Here is a 19,514-nt window from a genome sequence, read left to right as displayed (position 1 = left end):
GGGAACTAGAACATCCTGTTGACTGGTCCTTTTTGTGGCTGAAGAGACACTGAAAATTATTTTCTTTTCTAGACCTCTTATAAATGAATCACATTGTATTAGGGTACTTTCACGCAAGTAACATGACACTCTGTTGATCAGTCTTCTGTGAATGAGAGTGCTAGGCGTTGTCCTGCTACTGTGTCCTAAAGAAATCTTTAAGGTCTCAAAGACTAAAATTTGTAAGAATATCTGAAACTGATGAAGCTTATTAAAGAATAAGGAGGGATTTTCTGTAGATCCCTATAGAAAGGAATTAGGGTTATGGCACGAAATTAGCTGCCACTTTAAGGTGTTCCCTGTGAATCAAAAACTTAAGATAGCTTCCAGCCAACTCAGTCCATAGCTCTGACTTCTCTAGAAGGTCCTTATCTCCTGAATCCCCAAACCAGAGGCTACCTGGGTGAAGATATTTGATGCACACAGTTTTGAGGTGAAGAATCTGGATTGGGAAGAAGAGGTAGCTCTAGCCAAATTAACCTTCCTAACAATATAGCCAAGTATGCGTCTGAAAGGAACTTCAGAAGACTTCCATAAGTTGAGATCTCTATGGACTAAGAAATTACTCAAAAGGAAACAAGGCAAACCAGTGATCACCCAGCCCTTGTGATAAGTATTGTGTTATAAATGAAAAGCGAGACAAAGTATGCTGGTCAGCATCCTAAGGGTAAGGGTGCCTCCTAAGACTCAATAAGAAAAACACACTCAAAGTAACACCGAAAAGAGCCCCAATAAAATGTACATGATTAGCTGTCTACAGAGGTAATCCATGTCAAGTAATGATTTTTGAGTGTGTGGTTGAGGATGTTGTCTATGAACACCTAGACGATAGAGCAAAAAGTCCACATGGCCTAGGTAAAGGGGTCAGAGCCGGAAATGTGAATTGGAGAATCTGGTTTTGAAGCCTTAAGAGCAATTCAAAAGACAGATAGCAAGGGGCAAGAACTCAATGCCAGGGGTTGCCGTCCTTTAGAAATAAGGTGGGGTTCGAAGAGCAGAGGGAGGGTATGGGCATTGTTATCCGCTGCTGCTAAGAAGTGAAGCAGGATAAAGACTTTAAAAAGTTAAAACAAAAAAAAGGTCCTTGATGACCCTCAAAATTTCTTAGTGGAATGATGGGAATGAAAGTTAGATTTTAGTGTAAAAGAAGGAAATAAGTGAAGAAAAGTTGAATCTGTGGATGAGACGATACATTAAAGAATGTTCGAGTCCACTGCAAGGGGAGAAGCAGGGTGATAGATGGACAAGGCTTCAAAACTTAAGCAAATGGTTAGTAGAAAAGGAGAAATTGCAGTCTTTCTTCCTTATGCAGCCAGAACTGGGATTTACACATTTATAGCATTTTGCCAACTGCCAAGCTCTGGGGACAGCTCTTCTGATAGGCTTTTACCACAAAGCCTTAATCTCTTCATCAGAGTACCTGCTAAAGCAGCCTAACGTAAACAGTATGGATATGAAATGATTGAGGAACTTTAGTTTCGCAAGACTCGATTATTTCCATGTCAGTGGCTTTCCCTTGCCTGTGATGGTCATGTGAAGCATCTATTACTCAATCTAGGAGGTGCTATTTGTACTGTAGTCTCTGAGTATTGTCCACTGAGTAGTATAGAGAGGGAGTTAGTTAAAAGTAGTATAAGTGGGGAAAAAAAAGTACTGTTTGCTAGGGGCGCCTGGGTGGCTTGGTCGGTTAAGCGTCCGACTTCGGCTCAGGTCATGATCTCACCGTCCATGAGTTCGAGCCCCGCGTCGGGCTCTGTGCTGACCGCTCGGAGCCTGCAGCCTGTTTCAGATTCTGTGTCTCCCTCTCTCTCTGCCTCTCCACTGTTCATGCTCTGTCTCTCTCTGTCTCAAAAATAAATAAACGTTAAAAAAAAAAAAAAGTACTGTTTGCTAGTGGCATTGGCAAAAGTTGTGTGAAGTACTGAGGAGAGATTCTGGGCCTCATGCTCCCCGTTTGCTGCCACTTGGCGGTGGTATGAAGAATAACTTCAGTATAATTTGTATAGGGGACCACTTGTATTGGCATGCCACCTGCCTAAACTATCACATTGTATTGGAACACCAAATACAGCAACAGTAATCAGGCTAAATGCATACACTTAGAGCTGACTATGTGCCACGTACCCTTCTAAGTTGTTCATGTATTATTTCCTAATTTTATGTTCCCAAGATCCCAGTGCGGTAGATACTATTATTATTTATTTTGAGATCACTTTTATAAGGTTATTTGTTTTCAGAGAGAGAGCGAGAGAGAGGGAAATTGTGGGGAAGGGCAGGTAGGGAGAGAGAGAAAGAGGGTAGAGACAGAGTTGGAGGGAGGGAGGGAGGGTGGGAGGGAGGGGAGAGAGAGAGAGAGAGAGAGAGAGAGAGAATAAGAATCCCAAGCAGGCTCCTCGCTGTCCACACAGAGCTCGCTGTGGGGCTCAGTCTCATGACCCTGAGATCACGTCCTGAGCCAAAGTCAAAAGCCAGACACTGAAGCGACTGAGCCACCCAGGTGCCCCAGTAGGTGCTATTATTACCTTCATTTTACAGATGCAGAGACTGAGACACGGAAGTTTTAGGTAGTGTGCTCAAGGTCATACAGCTCATAATGAGCAGAAGTGGGAATTCACACCCAGGCATTCTGGCTCCTACCTAGGTTACTGCTTCTCAAACTGTTCCATGAAATATCTTGTTGTCACTGAAAACAGCATGTTCAGTTTTATAATCACGAGAATAACAGTGTCATTCACATGTGTGTATATGTAAAATCATAGTTGATGTGGTACTTGGAATATGAAAATAGAAATGTTTACCCTAAGGGAATTTCCTATATTTCCTCCATTTGACAAGTAAATACATTTGTATGTTTATCAGATCATATATCATATAAAAACATTAAAATTTGGTATTCCAGAGTTTTCTCCTCTTCTTCTCCCTACACCCTCTCTCAGGCTACCTTCATCAGAGAAACCAGAATCTGAAAGCAGAACACTCAATTGACATGGCCCCCACCAGAGGGCACCTGAGCCAGTTTCCAGGGTGCTCTCTATACAGCAATTGGATACCCCTAAACATCTTCCTTGGAATCACTTATGAGCACAAGGATTTTCCAGGAAAACCTTAGTGAAGACTCTGCAACTCGGAAGAACTAAATCGATGTCTAAATTCAATCCAACCTCAGGTCACCAGGCAATAGTGTTTAGTATATTCTGGAACTTAATGCACTGACTCGAAAACTCATTTGAAGGAACAGCCAGGGATTTTCAAGTGCTTAGCCAATTTAGGCTTTTCTAGTGCTCAGAATACTTTCAAGATCAAGGAACAAGACATCGTGTTACTGGTACACCAGACAAAGCAGAACTGAGTTTGCAGTTAGAGCCAAAGGAACACACAGGTTTCTGCAGAATTACGATGGGACTTCAAAGCAGGGGCAAGGTTAGGATTATTTTAGAAATGGTGTCAGATAACTCTCTGAGTTAAAATGAGTGTCCATTGGAAACTAATGCAATGCTGTTACGCTACCTGGAATTAAACTAAAAAAGTTAAACAATGAAATGGGTATCCAGTGTGTGCATCAAGGATTTAAATGCAAGACAATGCAATTACAAAACTAAAGAATTAAGTGAATTAAAAAAAACAGTGTTAAGTGGCAAAGTCAAAGAGTGACAGAAACTCGGAAGCAATGGACAAAAAGAGCCTTATTCAACAACAACAACAATTTTTTTTTTAATTACACCAATGCTTAAAAGCTTACAAATCACTGCAAACCCACTTGTAGGGATCTAGGCCAAGGAGAGGATGATGAAGGAGCCTAGATTTGGATCCAAGGATAGTCACGGTGGTTACAATGTAGTTTTATTGGGAGCTGTGGGGAACTGGTTAAAATATTAAGTGGTAAGGGCCAAAGTTTCTGGAGCTCCATGTGCACTTCGTTGGGTGAAGTCACTGGCAGGTTAATCGGGGGATGGTTGGTGGGGGGAGGTTGGGCGGGGCAGGAGAGCAGGCAGAACCACCCACGCCCATCCCCCTGAGACTCAGAGCACCTTTGAAAGCGCCAGGTGCACTACTAGGTAGGCCTCATGTGGGCCTGGATGGAGGCGGTGCCTGAAGGGGCTGGGCCAGCAGGGTTGAACTAGAAATGAGGGTGGGGGCTGGTCGGGGCCAGCCTTGCTGACTGTGGGAGCGTCCCGCGAGGAGGCCAGGCTAGTCCTACTGCCCCTCGGTGACGGCGGTGAGGTACAGGTACAGGGCCAGTCCCGGGAAAGGCTGGCCCTTTCAGAGAGGAGCTTTGCCCCTCTGACCCCGCGGACGTCAGTGCTCAGGCGCTGCGGCGCTGGAAGAGGAACCCTAGGCTACAGGGCATGAAAGAAGGCAACTAAAACCCCACAGATCAGACTAATGCTTCAGGAGGCAGGAACGAAGGTGAGTTGTGTCAGCGGAGTCGGGTGGGTGACCCGTTCGGGTGGCGGTAGCCCTGGGTGTATGTGCCTGTGGGTGTGGGGTGTGTGTGTGTGTGTGTGTGTGTGCGCGTGCGTGCGCGCGCGCAGGCGCACCATGGGGATAGGCGGTAGGTGTGAACTCCATGCACACCGGACTCCTACAAGCAAGCAGGGTAACCCACAGTGACCTGTGACTTGGTGTGGGGGGAAAGAATCCTAGTCAATAATTTTCTGCACATCTCCAAGAATGTCTTACCAGGTTCCCTGTTACCACAGGATCCTTCTCTGACAACTTGGCAGTTAGCAGTGTTTGGGGCGTGATTGGAAAACACGTGTAGTTAGCAACCTGAAGCCTTCTTCAAAGTCCTGGTTTGTAAAAGGTGACCAGACAACTACCTAGAGAAGTCGAACATAACTGTGCCCCCTTCCAGGGTCTGTCCCCTTCTGGGCAGCAATGTCAGGTCGGGCCAGGACCCGAGCCCGAGGCCGCGGGCAAGGTCGGGCGCCCTCTCAACGCGCCCCGCTGCAGGGAGCCGCCGCACCTCCCCCGCCTGGAGCCTCCACAGCCTGTTCAGTCTCCTTGGTGCAAAAGATGCTTTATCTTCTTCCCCTACTACTTCCTTCTCATGCGTTTTCTCATATGCGAATAGACTTCCCTTCCACCCGAGTGGATGGAAAGGTTTCTAAAGAGCTTGGCCGTAGCCAATGACCCCTCTTGGAAAGTGACTTCAAAACAGGCAGCTAACACCCCACAGACATCTCTGAGCTCCTGATTCTCCCTCCCAGACTTGTCGTTTGAAGAAGCTCCATTCTTCCATGTGCTCAGGCGAAAGTCTTTGCATCCGCCCTAGATTCCTGTCGCGAGCCCAAACTTTTCCTGCACACCAGCATCCAGGAAACACTGTTGTCTCCCAATTTTCCAAAAGGTATCTGGCATCTGACAATGTGTCACCACCTCTGTTCCTACCCTCTGGCCCAAGCCACCAGCATCCCTTGCTGCACCTGGCAAGTGGTCTCCAAACTAGTCTTGCTTCCACCCTGGGTTTCCTTCTGCCTGTTTCCCAGCACACAGAACCATATAAATCGGTCCATGCAGTTCCTCTGCCCGACATCCTGTAAAGGTTCCCATTTTCCCAGTCAGAGGCGCATTCTTTGAGATGGCTTCCCTCCTGGGGTGCACCGGTGGCTCATTCCATTAAGCCCTGACTTCAGCTCAAGTCACGATCTCACGGTTTGTAGGTTTGAGCCCCAAGTGTGACCGTGCAGAGCCCGCTTTGGATCTTTGGATCCTCTGTCTTCCTCTCTCTCTCTCTCTCTCTCTCCCCCTCTCTCTCTCTCTCTGTCTCTCTCCCCCTCTCCCTCTCCCTCTCCCTCTCCCTCTCCCTCCCCCTCTCCCTCTCCCTCCCCCTCTCTCTCTCCCTCCCCCTCTCCCTCTCCCTCTCCCTCTCCCTCTCCCTCTCCCTCTCCCTCTCCCTCTCCCCCTCCCCTGCTTGTTCTCTCTCCCTCCCTCCCTCTCTCTCTCTCTCTCAGAAATAAACATTGAAAAAAATGGCCTCTCTCCCACTACCTTTCTGACCTAAGCTTCTCTACCTCGTGCTCACCTTGCAGCAGTCACATCGGCCACCTTGTTCTTTCTTGCACGTTTCTACATTAGAAGATTTGCTCTTTCCTCTACCTGTCGCCCGTATAACCTTGTAACTCAGTCTCCTCTTTCCGGTCTTTGATTCAGCGGCAACTTCTCCCTGAGGGTCTGCTTTGTCCCCCATGAATTCAACCAGCCCCCTCACATCCCACCTTCTGGTAATACCCAGTTTTCTGTACTTTGCTTGGTTCTACATTCATATGTCTGTTTGCCATTTACATGTCCTCTTTGGAGAGATGCCGATTCAGGTCCTTTCCCCATTAACAAAAAATGGGTTATTAGGTTTTTTGGCTATTGAGTAACAGGAGTTCCTTATATTTTTTTAATTAACCCCTTATACATGGTTTGCAAATACTTTCTCCCATTCCGTAAGTTGCCTTTCATTCTGTTGATTGATTCATTTGCTGTGCAGAAAGTTTTTAGGTTGAATTCCCACTTGTCTATTTTGCTCCTGTTTCCTCTGCTTTTGGTATCCTCTGTTGTAGATACTTTTATAATAAACTGAGACAAAATCCAGACCCCTAAGACGACATGATAAACATGAATATACAATATTAAGACACCTATTTTTACATCTCAGGGGTTTTTAATATTTTATGTAAGTACACCGTATGTAGCAAGTACTAGTGAATGATGCTTGGTGTTTTCTTTCACTGAAGTTTGAATATGATAAATTTGATTGCTGGGTGTGTCAGGAATTAGTTGAGAGTTTGATAAAAATCATTTAAAAACTTATGTGTAAAATGAAATGATTTTCTATTATGGAAATTCAGACTGTGTTTGTTTAAGAGCATCATAAGCTAGGGATAATAGCTTCCAGAAGTAACATTTTGAAGAAAACCAGTTTGTGCAACCCAAGGCATGGACTGTATTACCCATTTACGGAGGTTTCTTTCATAATCTGTGAAAGGTTGCCTTGCACTGTGCTCAAATAGTCACCTTGTAAAATAGTTCAATTAGATGAATATTACAGTGTGATAAAAATAACATGAGAGCCTTTCCCAGTTGCTGTTAAAAAAAAATCGATCAGTTGTTTTAAAAAAAAAATCATGAAACTGGCTTTTGATAATTTTTTTTTCAGTTTGTTGATGTAGAGAGACCGAGAGAGCAAGAGCAGGGGAGGGGCAGAGAGAGAATCCCAAGCAGACTCCATGCTGTCAGCACAGAGCTCTGATGCAGGGCTCGAATTCAGGAACTGTGAAATAATGACCTGAGCTGCAACCAAGAGTCCTCAGCTTCATCCACTGAGGCCACTCAAACACCTCTCATGCATTTTTTTTTGAAAGGACTGTTTATTTAGTCAGCATTTTCTGATGCCCACTAGAGGGCACTCTGGTACCAGGTGATTAGCCTATAAAGAAGGTAGAGAAAGGACAAAGTTTCTGATTAGAAGAAGCTTGCCCTCTGAACAAATACCGGATGAAAGGAGGCAAACGCCATAGCAGCAATGAATGTGGTGCTCGGGTAGCCGCTGACACGGAATGGGGTCTTGTTGAGAAAGGCTTCTGGGTAACATTCACCTTCTCTGGTGATCCATTACCGAACTACTGTTGTTTGGATCCTTTGACAACCCTCTTTTCTACCTCCAACCACCTCAACTTAAGTTGTACTTAACATTGTCCTTTGTTTACGTTTCCATTTGTTTTTTATCCTATAAAATTCATGGTTTTTGCATTTGTTTCTGTGCAGAGGAACTTCAGCGGGGGGCTGGATTGCAGGCACTGTCGCTGAAGGGGAAAAGGGTTCTTGGAGCCATTTTTCAAGACCAGGTGGTGAATACCCGACAGTACTTGGAACATGTGAAAGACTCCACAACAGGTGTGGTGGCCTTTAACAACCTAGCGTTAGGGAATTGTTCGTGTTGATCTTGTTCTGAGGTTCCTTTGTGTTTGAGAATCTTAGAGCTTCACCCCATCACTGTGAGTAGAGGTACCTTCCCACCCTCTCATGTTGTAATAACCTCCACCTTTGCAGAAATAGAGACCTATTTTAGGGACCTGGATGTACTTGCCAGTTTTCTTTTTCTTTTATAGCAACTAAAATCAAATGACCCAGTTCTTTGGTTGTGCTGAGCCTTTTTTTTTTTTTGAATGCTAAACACTATTACAAACAGTGGCTCCCCACTCGCCCTCCCCTTTTGGAAGCTTTGTGTTACAAGAGGTTTTCTTTTGATCTCTTGTTACTGTTAATTTAATATTTTAATCTCCTGTTTTAACTCTAAATGTATGTTTGTGTGAGGATTCCTCTAAAAGGCCGGTACATAGTCTGGGCATCAGGTGTGTATAAGTGTACGTTACTTGTTCATGTCTTGGTTTGACCTAACTTAAGCTCTCAAGATTGTGGTGTCTCCATTGTTTTGGGAGCGATTGGTCAACTTGTTTCATTATTGACATGTGCCTCGGTTTTTGCAGGAATGCAAGGTAGAGTGGTGAAGCTATTCACCAACCATTTCCGAGTGACCTCTCGCCCTCAACTCCTCACGTATAAGTACAACATTGATTACATGCCAGAGGTTGAAGATGGAAAAGTTCGTACAGATTTGCTCTGCCAGCATAAACATGTAATTGGAGAGTGTCCCACATTAGATGGGAACTCTTTATTACTGCCTCATAAACTACAAAAGCAGGGTAAGTAATGTGATTGGACATTTTCTTTAAGTTTATTGACTTATTTTGAGAGAGAGAAAGCACATGTAGGGGAGGAGCAGAGAGCAAGGGCGAGAGAATCCCAAGCAGGCTCTGCACTGATTGTGCAGGGCTACAGGGCTTGAACCCACAAACCACAAGATCATGACCTGTGCTGAAGTCAAGAGTTGGGCACTTAACCAACTGAGCCATGCAGGCACTCCTGTTAGTGGACATTTTCTTGACCTTTGTTCTTTCTTTCTCTCACATTCTCCCTGTATTATAGCAAATATACCTTTTTCATACAATGGTTCATGGACACCTCTCGATCTCTTGCCCATAGGATTTGTAACAAAACCCACATGCCGTGTTTGGCTATCACTGATGTTCCCTCATGCCTCATTTTTGTGGTTAAAATGAATTTAAGAACAAAATATATATTTTTTACCTTTCCAATGGCAAATAGGGCTCAAATGCTAACGAAGTATTGAAAAAGTTTTTATTTCTTGTTCCAAATCTTCACACACACACACACGCATACACACACAGAACTGGAAGGACTTAATATTCCATTTCTTTTCCTTAATTTAATATTTTTGAGAGTGAGCAATTGGGGGAGGGGCAGAGAGAAAGAATCTTAAGCAGGTTTGACACAGCACAGAGCCTGAAGTGGGGCTCAAACCCCTGAACCGTGAGATCATAACCTGAGCTGAAATCAAGAGTCAGAGGCTTAACTGACTGAGCCACCCAGCCGACCCTCTTCAATAAACTTTAAAAACTATTTTTTAAACGTTTATTTTTGAGAGAGAGAGAGAGAGAGAGAGAGAGAGAGAGAGAGAGGCAGAGTGTGAGCCGGGGAGGGGCAGAGAGAGAGGGAGACACAGAATCTGAAGCTGGCGCCAGGCTCTGAGCTGTCAGCACAAAGCCCGATATAGGGCTAGAGCCCATAAAATGTGAGATCATGATCGGAGCTGAAGTCAGACATTTCACCGACTGAGCCACCCAGACACCCCACTTCAATAAACTCCTGTATTTAGTTAGCAAGTGCATAATTTACAGGAGCTTAAGTTAAAAAAAAAATCATTGTAAATATTCAACTCGGACCCTCATTTGGGTCTCCTAAATCGTATATTCTACCTGCCTGTGTCTCTGGGGGTTAAGATTGCTCCTGCCAGACACCCAAGTGACCTGTTGATTTGTGGTCCAGTAATGAGCGTCCTCTCCTTGGAAGGAGCACTAGACCTTTTTGTTGTTTCTTTACCTCAGAAAACAGAACTGGTCAGCCGGTGGGGCAACGAGATTGTGAAGGTCATCACTGAATTCTTCAGTGACTCAAACCCACCTCACTGGACTGCTTACGTTATTACAACACTCTCTCTAGCAAGTGTGTTTGTGAGATTTCATTTGCTTGAGATTTGGTTGTATGTTAGTGTGTCAGTGGCACTGTACATAGCTGTTTGGTCCTAGAATTTGTGTTCTCGAGGTCTCCTCATGTTCTGGGAGGGCAAGCGATCTTTGAGATGCATCGGCACTGGAACCTCACCTAGATGTGCTTGAGTTCTGTGGCTTATTGTTGACATTGTTCTTCCTGCCTACCCCCACATCCCATGCCTGCTCCCTGTCGAGGGAGGGGCAGATGTCAACTGTGCACAGCGATGCCTCTTTCTCCTGGAGTAAATGTGCATTTGTTTTCTTTTCTTAATGTTTTTTTTTATTTTTGTAAGAGAGAGAGAAAGAGCACAAGCAGGGGAGGGGCAGAGAGAGGGAGACACAAAATCTGAAGCAGGATCCAGGCTCCGAGCTGTCAGCACAGAGCCCAGTGCGGGGCTTGAGCCCTCAGTGCAAGATCATGCCCTGAGCCAAAGTCTGGCGCAGGCACCCCTACATTTGTTTGGTGGTCTACACTTACGGTGATGCACAAATAGTGAAAACGAAAATTAGAGGCACGTAGTCTGCAAAAGAGGTTTCAGTTCATTTCTGGGGATGAAGGACCTTCTGATGACCTTCCCATGACCCTTTGTTGTAGATTATGTAAAGGAGGGAAAAATGGAGGTTCAAGGGGCCTTAATATCTACCTTACAATGTCATTTCCTTGTTGTATCAGGCACTTCCTGTTAATCGTTTGTAAAACAAAGTCACTGATCGATTTCTTCGCCCCAGTGTATCTCCGTGTTTGTTAGTAAATCTTAATAATATTCACTGCGGTTGCCACGAAATCCTTTCTTCCAATTTCTAGAATTTTGAAGATGATGGATTTGAAGCAAGTTGGTCGCAACTATTACAACGAGAATGAGGCCACGGAGTTCCTCAATCGTAAGTACACAGTGGAAAGCCTCACATTCTACAGACCTGACCATAGAAGCATTTGAGAAAGTGACTCTCATTTGAAGCAGTAGGATTTATAAGTGATGGTCTTTTCAGTGGTACCCACTGGCCATGAACGATTCAGTTAGAATTTCATGTAAATTTGAAACGAAGTGAAAAGATTCACTCTTACAGTCCTAGAATGATAAGCATAAACCTTGAGGTATTCGGTAGTTATATAAACCTCATAAGAAGTCTAAATCTTCTCAAATTTGGATAATAAATTTCTCTTAAATACTTTCAATCATAGTAATTATAGCTACATGTATGTATGTATGTATGTATGTATATATATTGTGTATATGTTTATACTTTATACACCTATATCCTATATATTCTCACATACATACATACATACGCATGTGTGTGGCTATAGGTGTGTGAGCCTGTGGGTGGTAACAATATGGTTTAACAAAGAGAGTGTAAGAGTTATAACTAGCCCATCAGGTAAATCTCTATTGGAAAGGTCCTTCAAAAGATCAGTTCTTACTAGAAATAAGAAATTGAAACTGCTTGACTCCTAAGCACCAATTTTAGACCCCAAGTTCCAACCCTGGGACGCTTGCTTCCTTGTTCAGAGCTTGGACTTTGACCCTTACATCTAATGTCTTCTGTTTGCAGGCTGGTAATCTGGCCTGGATATAGTGCTTCTATTCTTGAGTATGAAACCAGCATTACCCTCTGTGCTGATGTGAACCACAAACTGCTCCGAATGCAAACTGCTTGATCTAATAATGCATGTTGATAACAAATCCCAAAGGAAAGATGCTATGGAAATTTTAAAGAATTAGTTGGATCAATTGTTTTTACATCTGTGTTCATTAACTTTTTTAATGTTTATTATTTTTTTTGAGAGAAGCAGAGAGAGTGTGGGGGAGGGGCAGAGAGAGAGACAGAGACAGAGACAGAGAGGGAGACACAGAATCTGAAGCAGGCTCCAGGCTCTGCACTGTCAGCACAGAGTCTGATGTGGGGCTCGAACCCACAAACCATGAGATCATGACCTGAGCTGAAGTCGGACACTTGACCAACTGCGCCACACAGGTGTCCTGTGAGTCTGCTTTTTACAAACCTATCCAATCTCTTTGAGAACCTTTTCCCCCCATAAGAGATGGTCCTACAGTTTTCGAATCAATAAACATAAAGGTCAGAGGCAGAAATAGCATGGGAATGGTGAGAATCCATCCACGCTTTCCTCATCTGGCTCTACAGCATGAGAGAGAGATAAGATTCAGTTGTAGATTTTGCTGCTCTTGTGATTCCTGAGGTTGATCCAGTCACCTGCTCTGAACCTGCTCTCACATGTAACAGAATATGCTCCTTCCAAATTTCATTTCTCTTGCTTTGTGTCTAACTATTTTTAAAAATCAGGGCTTAATTATCATCCATTCGCAAATGTCCACTTGACGGAAGTGTTTTACTTTTAATCTTCTTCTAGACCAGACATTTTAAGCTGAAGAGCGTGGATGTAAAGCTGCTTGGCCAGCATCATCTTAGGAGTCCTCGACTTTATTCTTGCTTCCCAATTTCAAAATTTACGACAAAGCTCTCGGAATCAGGACAGTGGGATACTGGTATGACGATAGACCTAAAAATCAATGGAATAGAATTGGGAATTCTGGAGTTAACCCTCACATTTATAGTCCATTGATTTTTTTTTCAGCAAGAGTTTCAAGACCGCTTTCTTGGGGAAGGAATACTCGTTTCCTCAAATATTGCTGGGACCACTGGATATCCACCTGGCCATTCCTCACAGAAGATACAAAATTAACTCCAATTTATCCCCCAAATTAACTAAAAATAGACCTAAAGGTAAGCGTTAAAACTCTATAAAATTCCTAGAAGGAAATCTAGGAGTAAATTTTCTTGACTTTGGCTTAGAGAAAACCTTATAAAATAAAATGCCAACAGAGAAGGGATGACAGAAGGAAAACATAAATTGGACTTCACCAAATTGAAAACTTTCTTTCTTTGAAGTAAAAAAAAAAAAAGGGGGGGGGCGCCTGGGTGGCTCAGTCGGTTAAGCGTCCGACTTCAACTCAGGTCACGATGTCGCAGTCCGCGTCGGAGCCTGGAGCCTGCTTCAGATTCTGTGTCTTCCTCTCTCTCTGCCCCTCCCCTGTTCATGCTCTGTCTCTCTCTGTCTCAACAATAAATAAACGTTACAAAAAATTTAAAGTTAAGAAAAAGAAAGAAGGGGCGCCTGGGTGGCGCAGTCGGTTAAGCGTCCGACTTCAGCCAGGTCACGATCTCGCGGTCCGGGAGTTCGAGCCCCGCATCGGGCTCTGGGCAGATGGCTCGGAGCCTGGAGCCTGTTTCCGATTCTGTGTCTCCCTCTCTCTCTGCCCCTCCCCTGTTCATGCTCTGTCTCTCTCTGTCTCAACAATAAATAAACGTTACAAAAAATTTAAAGTTAAGAAAAAGAAAGAAAAAAAAAAGGAACAGAATGAGAGAACGTTTGAAATCACATATCTCCGGAACAACTTGCTTCTCCATATGTAAGAAATGTTTACAAGTCAATAATGAAAAGAGAACCTAACTTTCACTTATTTCTTTAACCCAACTTTCAAAAAATGGGCAAAGGATCTGAATAGACAGGCTTCCAAAGAAAATATACAAATGGCCAATAATCACATGAAAAGATACTCAATATTATTGGCCATCAGGGAAATGCAAAGTCAAACCACAGTGAAATACCCCTTCATAGTATGATGGCTAAATTTGAAAAGGCAGAGATTAAGTGTTAGCAAGGATGTGAAAAAGTTGGAACCACCCGTCAAATACTGCTGGTAGAAGTAAAAATGGTGTGGTCTCTTTGGAAAACAGGATGGCCCTTCTCAATATGCTAAATATAGTGTCACCATATGAGTCAGCAATTTATTCCTAGTTTTATACCCAAGAGAAATGAACACCAATGCCTACCAGAATTGATACATGAATGTCCATAATCTCATTTTTCATAATAGCTCAAAGGTGTTAACAACTCAAATGTTCATCAGCTGACAAATGGAAAAATAAAAATGTATATCCATAAAATAGTGTGTCATTTGGCAACAAAAAGGAATGAAATACCAATCATGCTACAGCATAGATAAACCTTGAAAAGTAGTACACGAAGTGGAAGAAGGCTGTCAGGAAAGGTCACATACTGTATCATTCAATTCATGTGAAATAGGGTGGGTAGGCAAATGTATAGGATTTACAACTCTGTGAATATACTGAAACCATTGGATTGTAGCCTTACATAGGTGAATTATATGTCATATGAATTTACTAAAGTGGATATATCCTGAAATTTCTTGTAGGATTTAAAGCTTCTCACTTCTTACATGATCCCATGCCATAAATATGTTGGGAATAATACTAGGTGTTGTGACCATTCCACAGGTATAACAATAGAACCTATCGAGTGGATACTATTAATTGGGAGGAGACTCCCAGAAGTACGTTTAAGAAATCAGGTGGTGAGGAAATCACCTTTGTAGACTACCAGAAGGAGGTAGGAAATCTCCTGTCTTTCAATGTATTTAAATCTCATTTTGTTCTTATTATGTAGTCAAATATACGTCTCATAAAAATACATGTGCAATATAGAGTCCTGTATGTTAGATTCTAATAATATAACGTCATCTATTAACCTATAACATATATATAATCTATTATAAAATTTCTCCTTTGTGGTATTGTAACTTGACAGATCTATTATCCATGCATTCGAGTGCCTCATATATAGGGTAATGTCACATGATTAGAATGGCTCCAATATGGCCTCTCCCGTGGGCCTAAGAGGAGGCTATGGTAGTTTGAAACATGTTGATGGAACATTGGGTAGAAAATATGGCAAGACTTCATATGTGAACACTTTCCTTATATAGAAGTTTGAGCCCTATAGAATTTGGTTTGAAAAGAAGAAACAAATGACTAATTACCACCTGGAAACATGTCAGCTGTGTGTGGAATCGCAGAACTCATGGATTCCTCAATCTCTGTTCAGAAAAACCTAAGTAAACTTAGCTTGGTGCACAAAGATACGCTAGTTGACGAGATTAGTTTTCTAGCTTTGGCAGATGAGAGAAAGGAATTACAGATATCTGTAGCAAATGGAAAGAACTTATAAATATTTTTTAAAAAAAACAGCTTGTATTTTTATACTGGAATCCAAACCATGGCTACTTGGAACCACTAAGGCTACACAGCCTTCTGGCATCCCTTCAAGGGGATGGTGCTATTACATTATCCTCACTTGTGCTTCATACTTAGTTCTTGTTCATTCAGTCCAAAAAAGCACTTAATGAGTGCCCATTACACATCTTGGGTATACATTGGTAAGACTACTGAGTTGTCTGGTCTTAAGGAACTTGCATCCTTACAGCAGGAAGAGATACAGCAGACAAGACTGTTCTAAGGGTTATGAGGGATATATCCAGATAATGAACACTGAGAGGTATTATGGACGGTGTCTGGTGGTTCAGAGTAGGTGGTCATGGAAAGCTCTGAGAAGCTGGTATGTGAAGGTCTGAAAGGAGCAAGCTGTGTGCAAATGAGGGAGAAGAGAAAAGACCCCACTTTCCAGATGGGCGAGATGTATCCAGATCCCAAACAAGGCTAGATTATTCTGTGAAGAAGTGCACATGGTTGCGGGGAGGACATCCTTGGGTTGTAGGGTATGAAATCAGAGGATGAAGTGGGGGCCACGTTGTATAAAGTTCTGTCCACTGAGACAAATGAGATATTGTCAGATGTTATACAGATGGATGAAGTGATACGTTTTATTTTACAGATATGTGTCTAATTACAAGGAACGGGCTGTATGTGGGTAAAAAGGGAGGCAGAGACATCAGTGAGGAGGTGGCTAAGTCACTTTAGGTCAATGATAATGGTGACCAGGATTAGGGTGGGAGAGGTACGAAGTGAGTGGATGCCCAGAGTTATTTACTACAATGGGGGAGTCGGTGTGAGAAGATTAGGGACTTTGGGGTTGACTTAGGCTCTGATGGAGGTGGTAGATGGAGATACCAGGCTGATATTTGCTTGTTCATTCTCCAAATTGACCTCAAATGTCAAGAGAAATGAGAAGAACCGTGCTGGGTATCCAGAGTACATCCGCCCCACCCCCACACCAACCTGCAACCTCAGGCCTCTGTGGGGTCCCCCTGTTCTGTTGTGCTCTTGCATTTCATAGCGTCTATCCCAATTCGGAATTCTGTATTTGAGTGGTTATTTTATGAATCTCTCCCCTCTCTGTAGACAGAGTTCTACCAGGGCATGACAATGTTGGTTTTGCTCCTTGTAAATACCTCTTCTGTCTGATACCATGACTAGCACATAGAAGTTCAAATATATATAGGTTGTAGTAAATTCACACATGCTGGCATCACAGAGCAGTGGGTTTGGGGATAATTAGACGATTTATCACATGAAGACAAACTACCTTCTTGGCACGAGTTGATAGGCAGGAGCCTTGGATGTAAAAGAAACCTAAGACTGTGGTTTCAGCAGGTTTAATTGAGAAAAAAAAAAAAAAAACAGATGGGCTGAAATATTTGAAACGATTTGGGTCGTCTTGGGATGCCCTGGTGGGAACTCAGTCTAATGACAGATGGCAATTTAGTTGCCCTGTTGTCATGATCTCTAGAAAAATCCTGGAATCGATCGATGAGCCCTTAGAAGGAAAGTACCATCCTGGCCTTTAAAAAAGATTTCATAATGCTGCAAAGAAGGACCACAGAACTCCTGTTTAGATGCAGAAGTTGATGTTGGAGGAGGAGATCCTTCTAGGATGTTGCATGGCAGCTATGGGAAATAAACGTGTTTCCCAAAGTTTTTGACAGGAAGAATAGCTCGTCCAAAGGTTTTGATAGATGAGGCCCTAAAAGGATGCCATGATTCTACACACATGTAGACACCTGCACAAGCTTGGGCCTGAAGACTCTAGAACCAGGAAAATGGGGGTGAATCCCAGCTGTCTTTCAAATAAGTAAAGACTACTCTAAGGGTGAAAAAAACCCCACGTATAGTCTGCAATGAGATCATACGAATTAAAACTAATAGTTCAGCTTAAGAGAAAAAGAGCCATGAACACTGGATGTGAAGTTTTGTCGCGGGTAGGAACTCCTTTGAAGTTCTCGGGATGTTTAGCAGGCAAATAATACCAGAATTCATGTGGCTAAATTCCTACTGATGAGGACCTTGCTGATCGGCATGGAAGGATCTATGAAGAACCATTGCTGTGTGTTGGAGAGTAAAGGCAGTTTGTGGCACGGAAATTGCAGCCCAGGAGTAGGAAGTCTTGGCAAATATCTCTTCCTCCTGGAAGCAGGGACTGAGAGTTTAGGAGAAATGATGCGGGAGGCATGTTGGGAATAGATGTGGAATTGCAACTCTAAAAAGTTGACTGGGTTTGTTGCCCACCCCTTCGTCTGGGAATCCTCTTGAAAGTTCTCAAGTATGTTTGAGGAATCTTTAAGACAGTGCTGTAGTGAGAAATACAGATCCTAAGAGTCTGTCATACGTTTACTTATATGTAGTGAAAGGATCGTACAATGACCCCCAATATAATGTCTGTGAGAATCCCGCTTTCCTTGGCTACGTGTGTTGACCGAAAAAAAGAGGCCATCTGCGGGACGTCTATCTAAGAGAATATTAAGAGTATCTTTAATGCGTTCTTAAACTTGAGGAAACCGTATCACCAGCACACCCCCAGGCCTCTGTTGGTGACCCCAAAATGCACTTCTGTACATATTTATGTGACTTTGCTGAGGCTTCACTGATAGTACATCAGTGTTCTTTCTTGTTTCTGTTGAGCAGCAACAGGGTCTAGTGGTCACTGACCTAACTCAGCCACTTTTGGTCAGCAAAGGCAAATGGAAAAAGAGCCAACAGGACACGCCCCATGAGCCTATAATGCTGGTTCCTGAGCTATGCTACCTGACAGGTACTACAGATTTATGCAGTCTTCAGAGAAGTCCACCCCTTTTGAGCCCCAGGTGTTAGGATGTAGAAGTACCGGCTTTTCATAATACTCCATATGGCCCAGAGCTGCCTTCTCTCTGCTCGTTCTTCCTCTTGCAGGTGCAGTGGTCAAGGCTTCTCTCGTTTACACGAGAGAGTTTACACTATTCTTGCTTCTTTAGCTATATCTTTTCTAAACTTTTTTTTTTGTAAAGGTCTAACAGATGAAATGCATAAAGACTACAGAGTGAAGAGAGACATGGCTATGCATACAAGGTTGGATCCAGAAAAAAAGGCAGCATGAGTTACGAAGATTCATGAATATTGTACAAAAGTAAGTGTTATTTTTCTGTGTGTGTGTGTGTGTGTGTGTGTCCTGAAGCGGAGACTGCGTAGAACCCCTGGCATCTCAGATGCTCCAACTAAAATGTGACAGTTGGGACGAAAACGATATCTTGGAGGAAACAACTCTGTTTTTTTCTGTCAGTGCAAAGTTAGGGGAAGTCTGGAGGGGGAGAATGATATAGAAAGATCCTAAGACCCTAGGCAAATGTCAGAGCGAAGACATCATGATTTCAGGGTACCATGTCAGCACAGAGGACGATAGAAGACATCGTTAGATTAGAGGAGAATTTTATTTTATTTTATTTTATTATTATTTTTTTAAATTTTGTTTTCAACGTTTTTTATTTATTTTTGGGACAGAGAGAGACAGAGCATGAACTGGGGAGGGGCAGAGAGAGAGGGAGACACAGAATCAGAAACAGGCTCCAGGCTCCGAGCCATCAGCCCAGAGCCCGACGCGGGGCTCGAACTCCCGGACCGCGAGATCGTGACCTGGCTGAAGTCGGACGCTTAACCGACTGCGCCACCCAGGCGCCCCTAGAGGAGAATTTTATAAGTGGATCATTGCCTCTGCTTATTTCATTTGGATTGATTTGTGGAAATTTTAACTTTCAGAAATAAGAGTGCACAAAAGGAACTCCAACTTTGGGATTTGAAATTTGACCCCAACTTCGTGTCCTTCTCAGGAAGAATTATGAAAGAAGTAAGAATTCTTCAAAGAAGCAGAGCGGTAAGACCATTTCAAAGTGGCCATGTTTCTTTGTCTCTCTTTTTCTCAGCTTCTTCTTTTTCCATAATTTTATCTTCTAATTCACCTATTCTCTCCTCTGCCTCTTCAATCCGAGCTGTAGTCACCTCTGTTTTATTTTGCAGCTCACTTATAGCATTTTTTAGCTCCTCCTGACTGTTTCTTAGTCCCTTGATCTCTGTAGTAATAGATTCTCTGCTGGCCTCTATACTTTTGTCAAGCCCAGCAATTAATTTTATGGCTATTATTTTGAATTCATTTTCTGCTCTATTGCTTACATCGTGTTTGATCAGTTCGTAAGCTGTCGCTACTTCCTGGAGTTTCTTTTGAGGAGAATTCCTCCGTTTCGTCATTTTGGATAGTCCCTGGAGTGGCGC

The 19,514-nt window shown here is 43.1% G+C and overlaps 1 protein-coding gene and 1 long non-coding RNA gene across 7 annotated transcripts in view; both read left to right on the top strand.

Annotated features, from left to right (window-relative positions):
* Window positions 1-19,514, top strand: part of LOC122478525 — a 126,191-nt gene that overhangs the window by 57,446 nt on the left and 49,231 nt on the right. For 2 of the 3 annotated variants that reach the window (XR_006296062.1, XR_006296061.1), the window contains exon 9: window positions 2,976-3,996. The exons of the other annotated variant lie outside the window; for it this stretch is intronic. The gene's annotated coding sequence lies outside the window, so the exon portion shown is untranslated. Of the gene's footprint in view, window positions 1-2,975; window positions 3,997-19,514 lie in introns of those variants that run through there. 3 annotated transcript variants of the gene reach the window in all.
* LOC122478526 overlaps window positions 7,460-19,514 on the top strand; it is a 45,183-nt gene continuing 33,128 nt past the window's right edge. Inside the window, exons 1-8 of one of the 4 annotated variants that reach the window (XR_006296066.1) lie at window positions 7,460-7,923; window positions 8,517-8,732; window positions 10,966-11,042; window positions 12,532-12,667; window positions 12,757-12,905; window positions 14,481-14,592; window positions 18,260-18,378; window positions 19,005-19,240. This is a non-coding gene — a long non-coding RNA (uncharacterized LOC122478526). Of the gene's footprint in view, window positions 7,924-8,516; window positions 8,733-10,965; window positions 11,043-12,531; window positions 12,668-12,756; window positions 12,906-14,480; window positions 14,593-18,259; window positions 18,379-19,004; window positions 19,241-19,514 lie in introns of those variants that run through there. The other 3 variants (XR_006296068.1, XR_006296069.1, XR_006296067.1) reach the window with 3 other exon arrangements.

Source organism: Prionailurus bengalensis, unplaced genomic scaffold (assembly GCF_016509475.1).
Source record: "Prionailurus bengalensis isolate Pbe53 unplaced genomic scaffold, Fcat_Pben_1.1_paternal_pri Un_scaffold_72, whole genome shotgun sequence".
In the NCBI taxonomy this organism is placed as follows: Eukaryota; Metazoa; Chordata; class Mammalia; order Carnivora; family Felidae; genus Prionailurus; species Prionailurus bengalensis.
The sequence above is the reverse complement of the archived record's forward strand: the minus strand, read 5'-3'. Positions and strand labels throughout refer to the sequence as shown.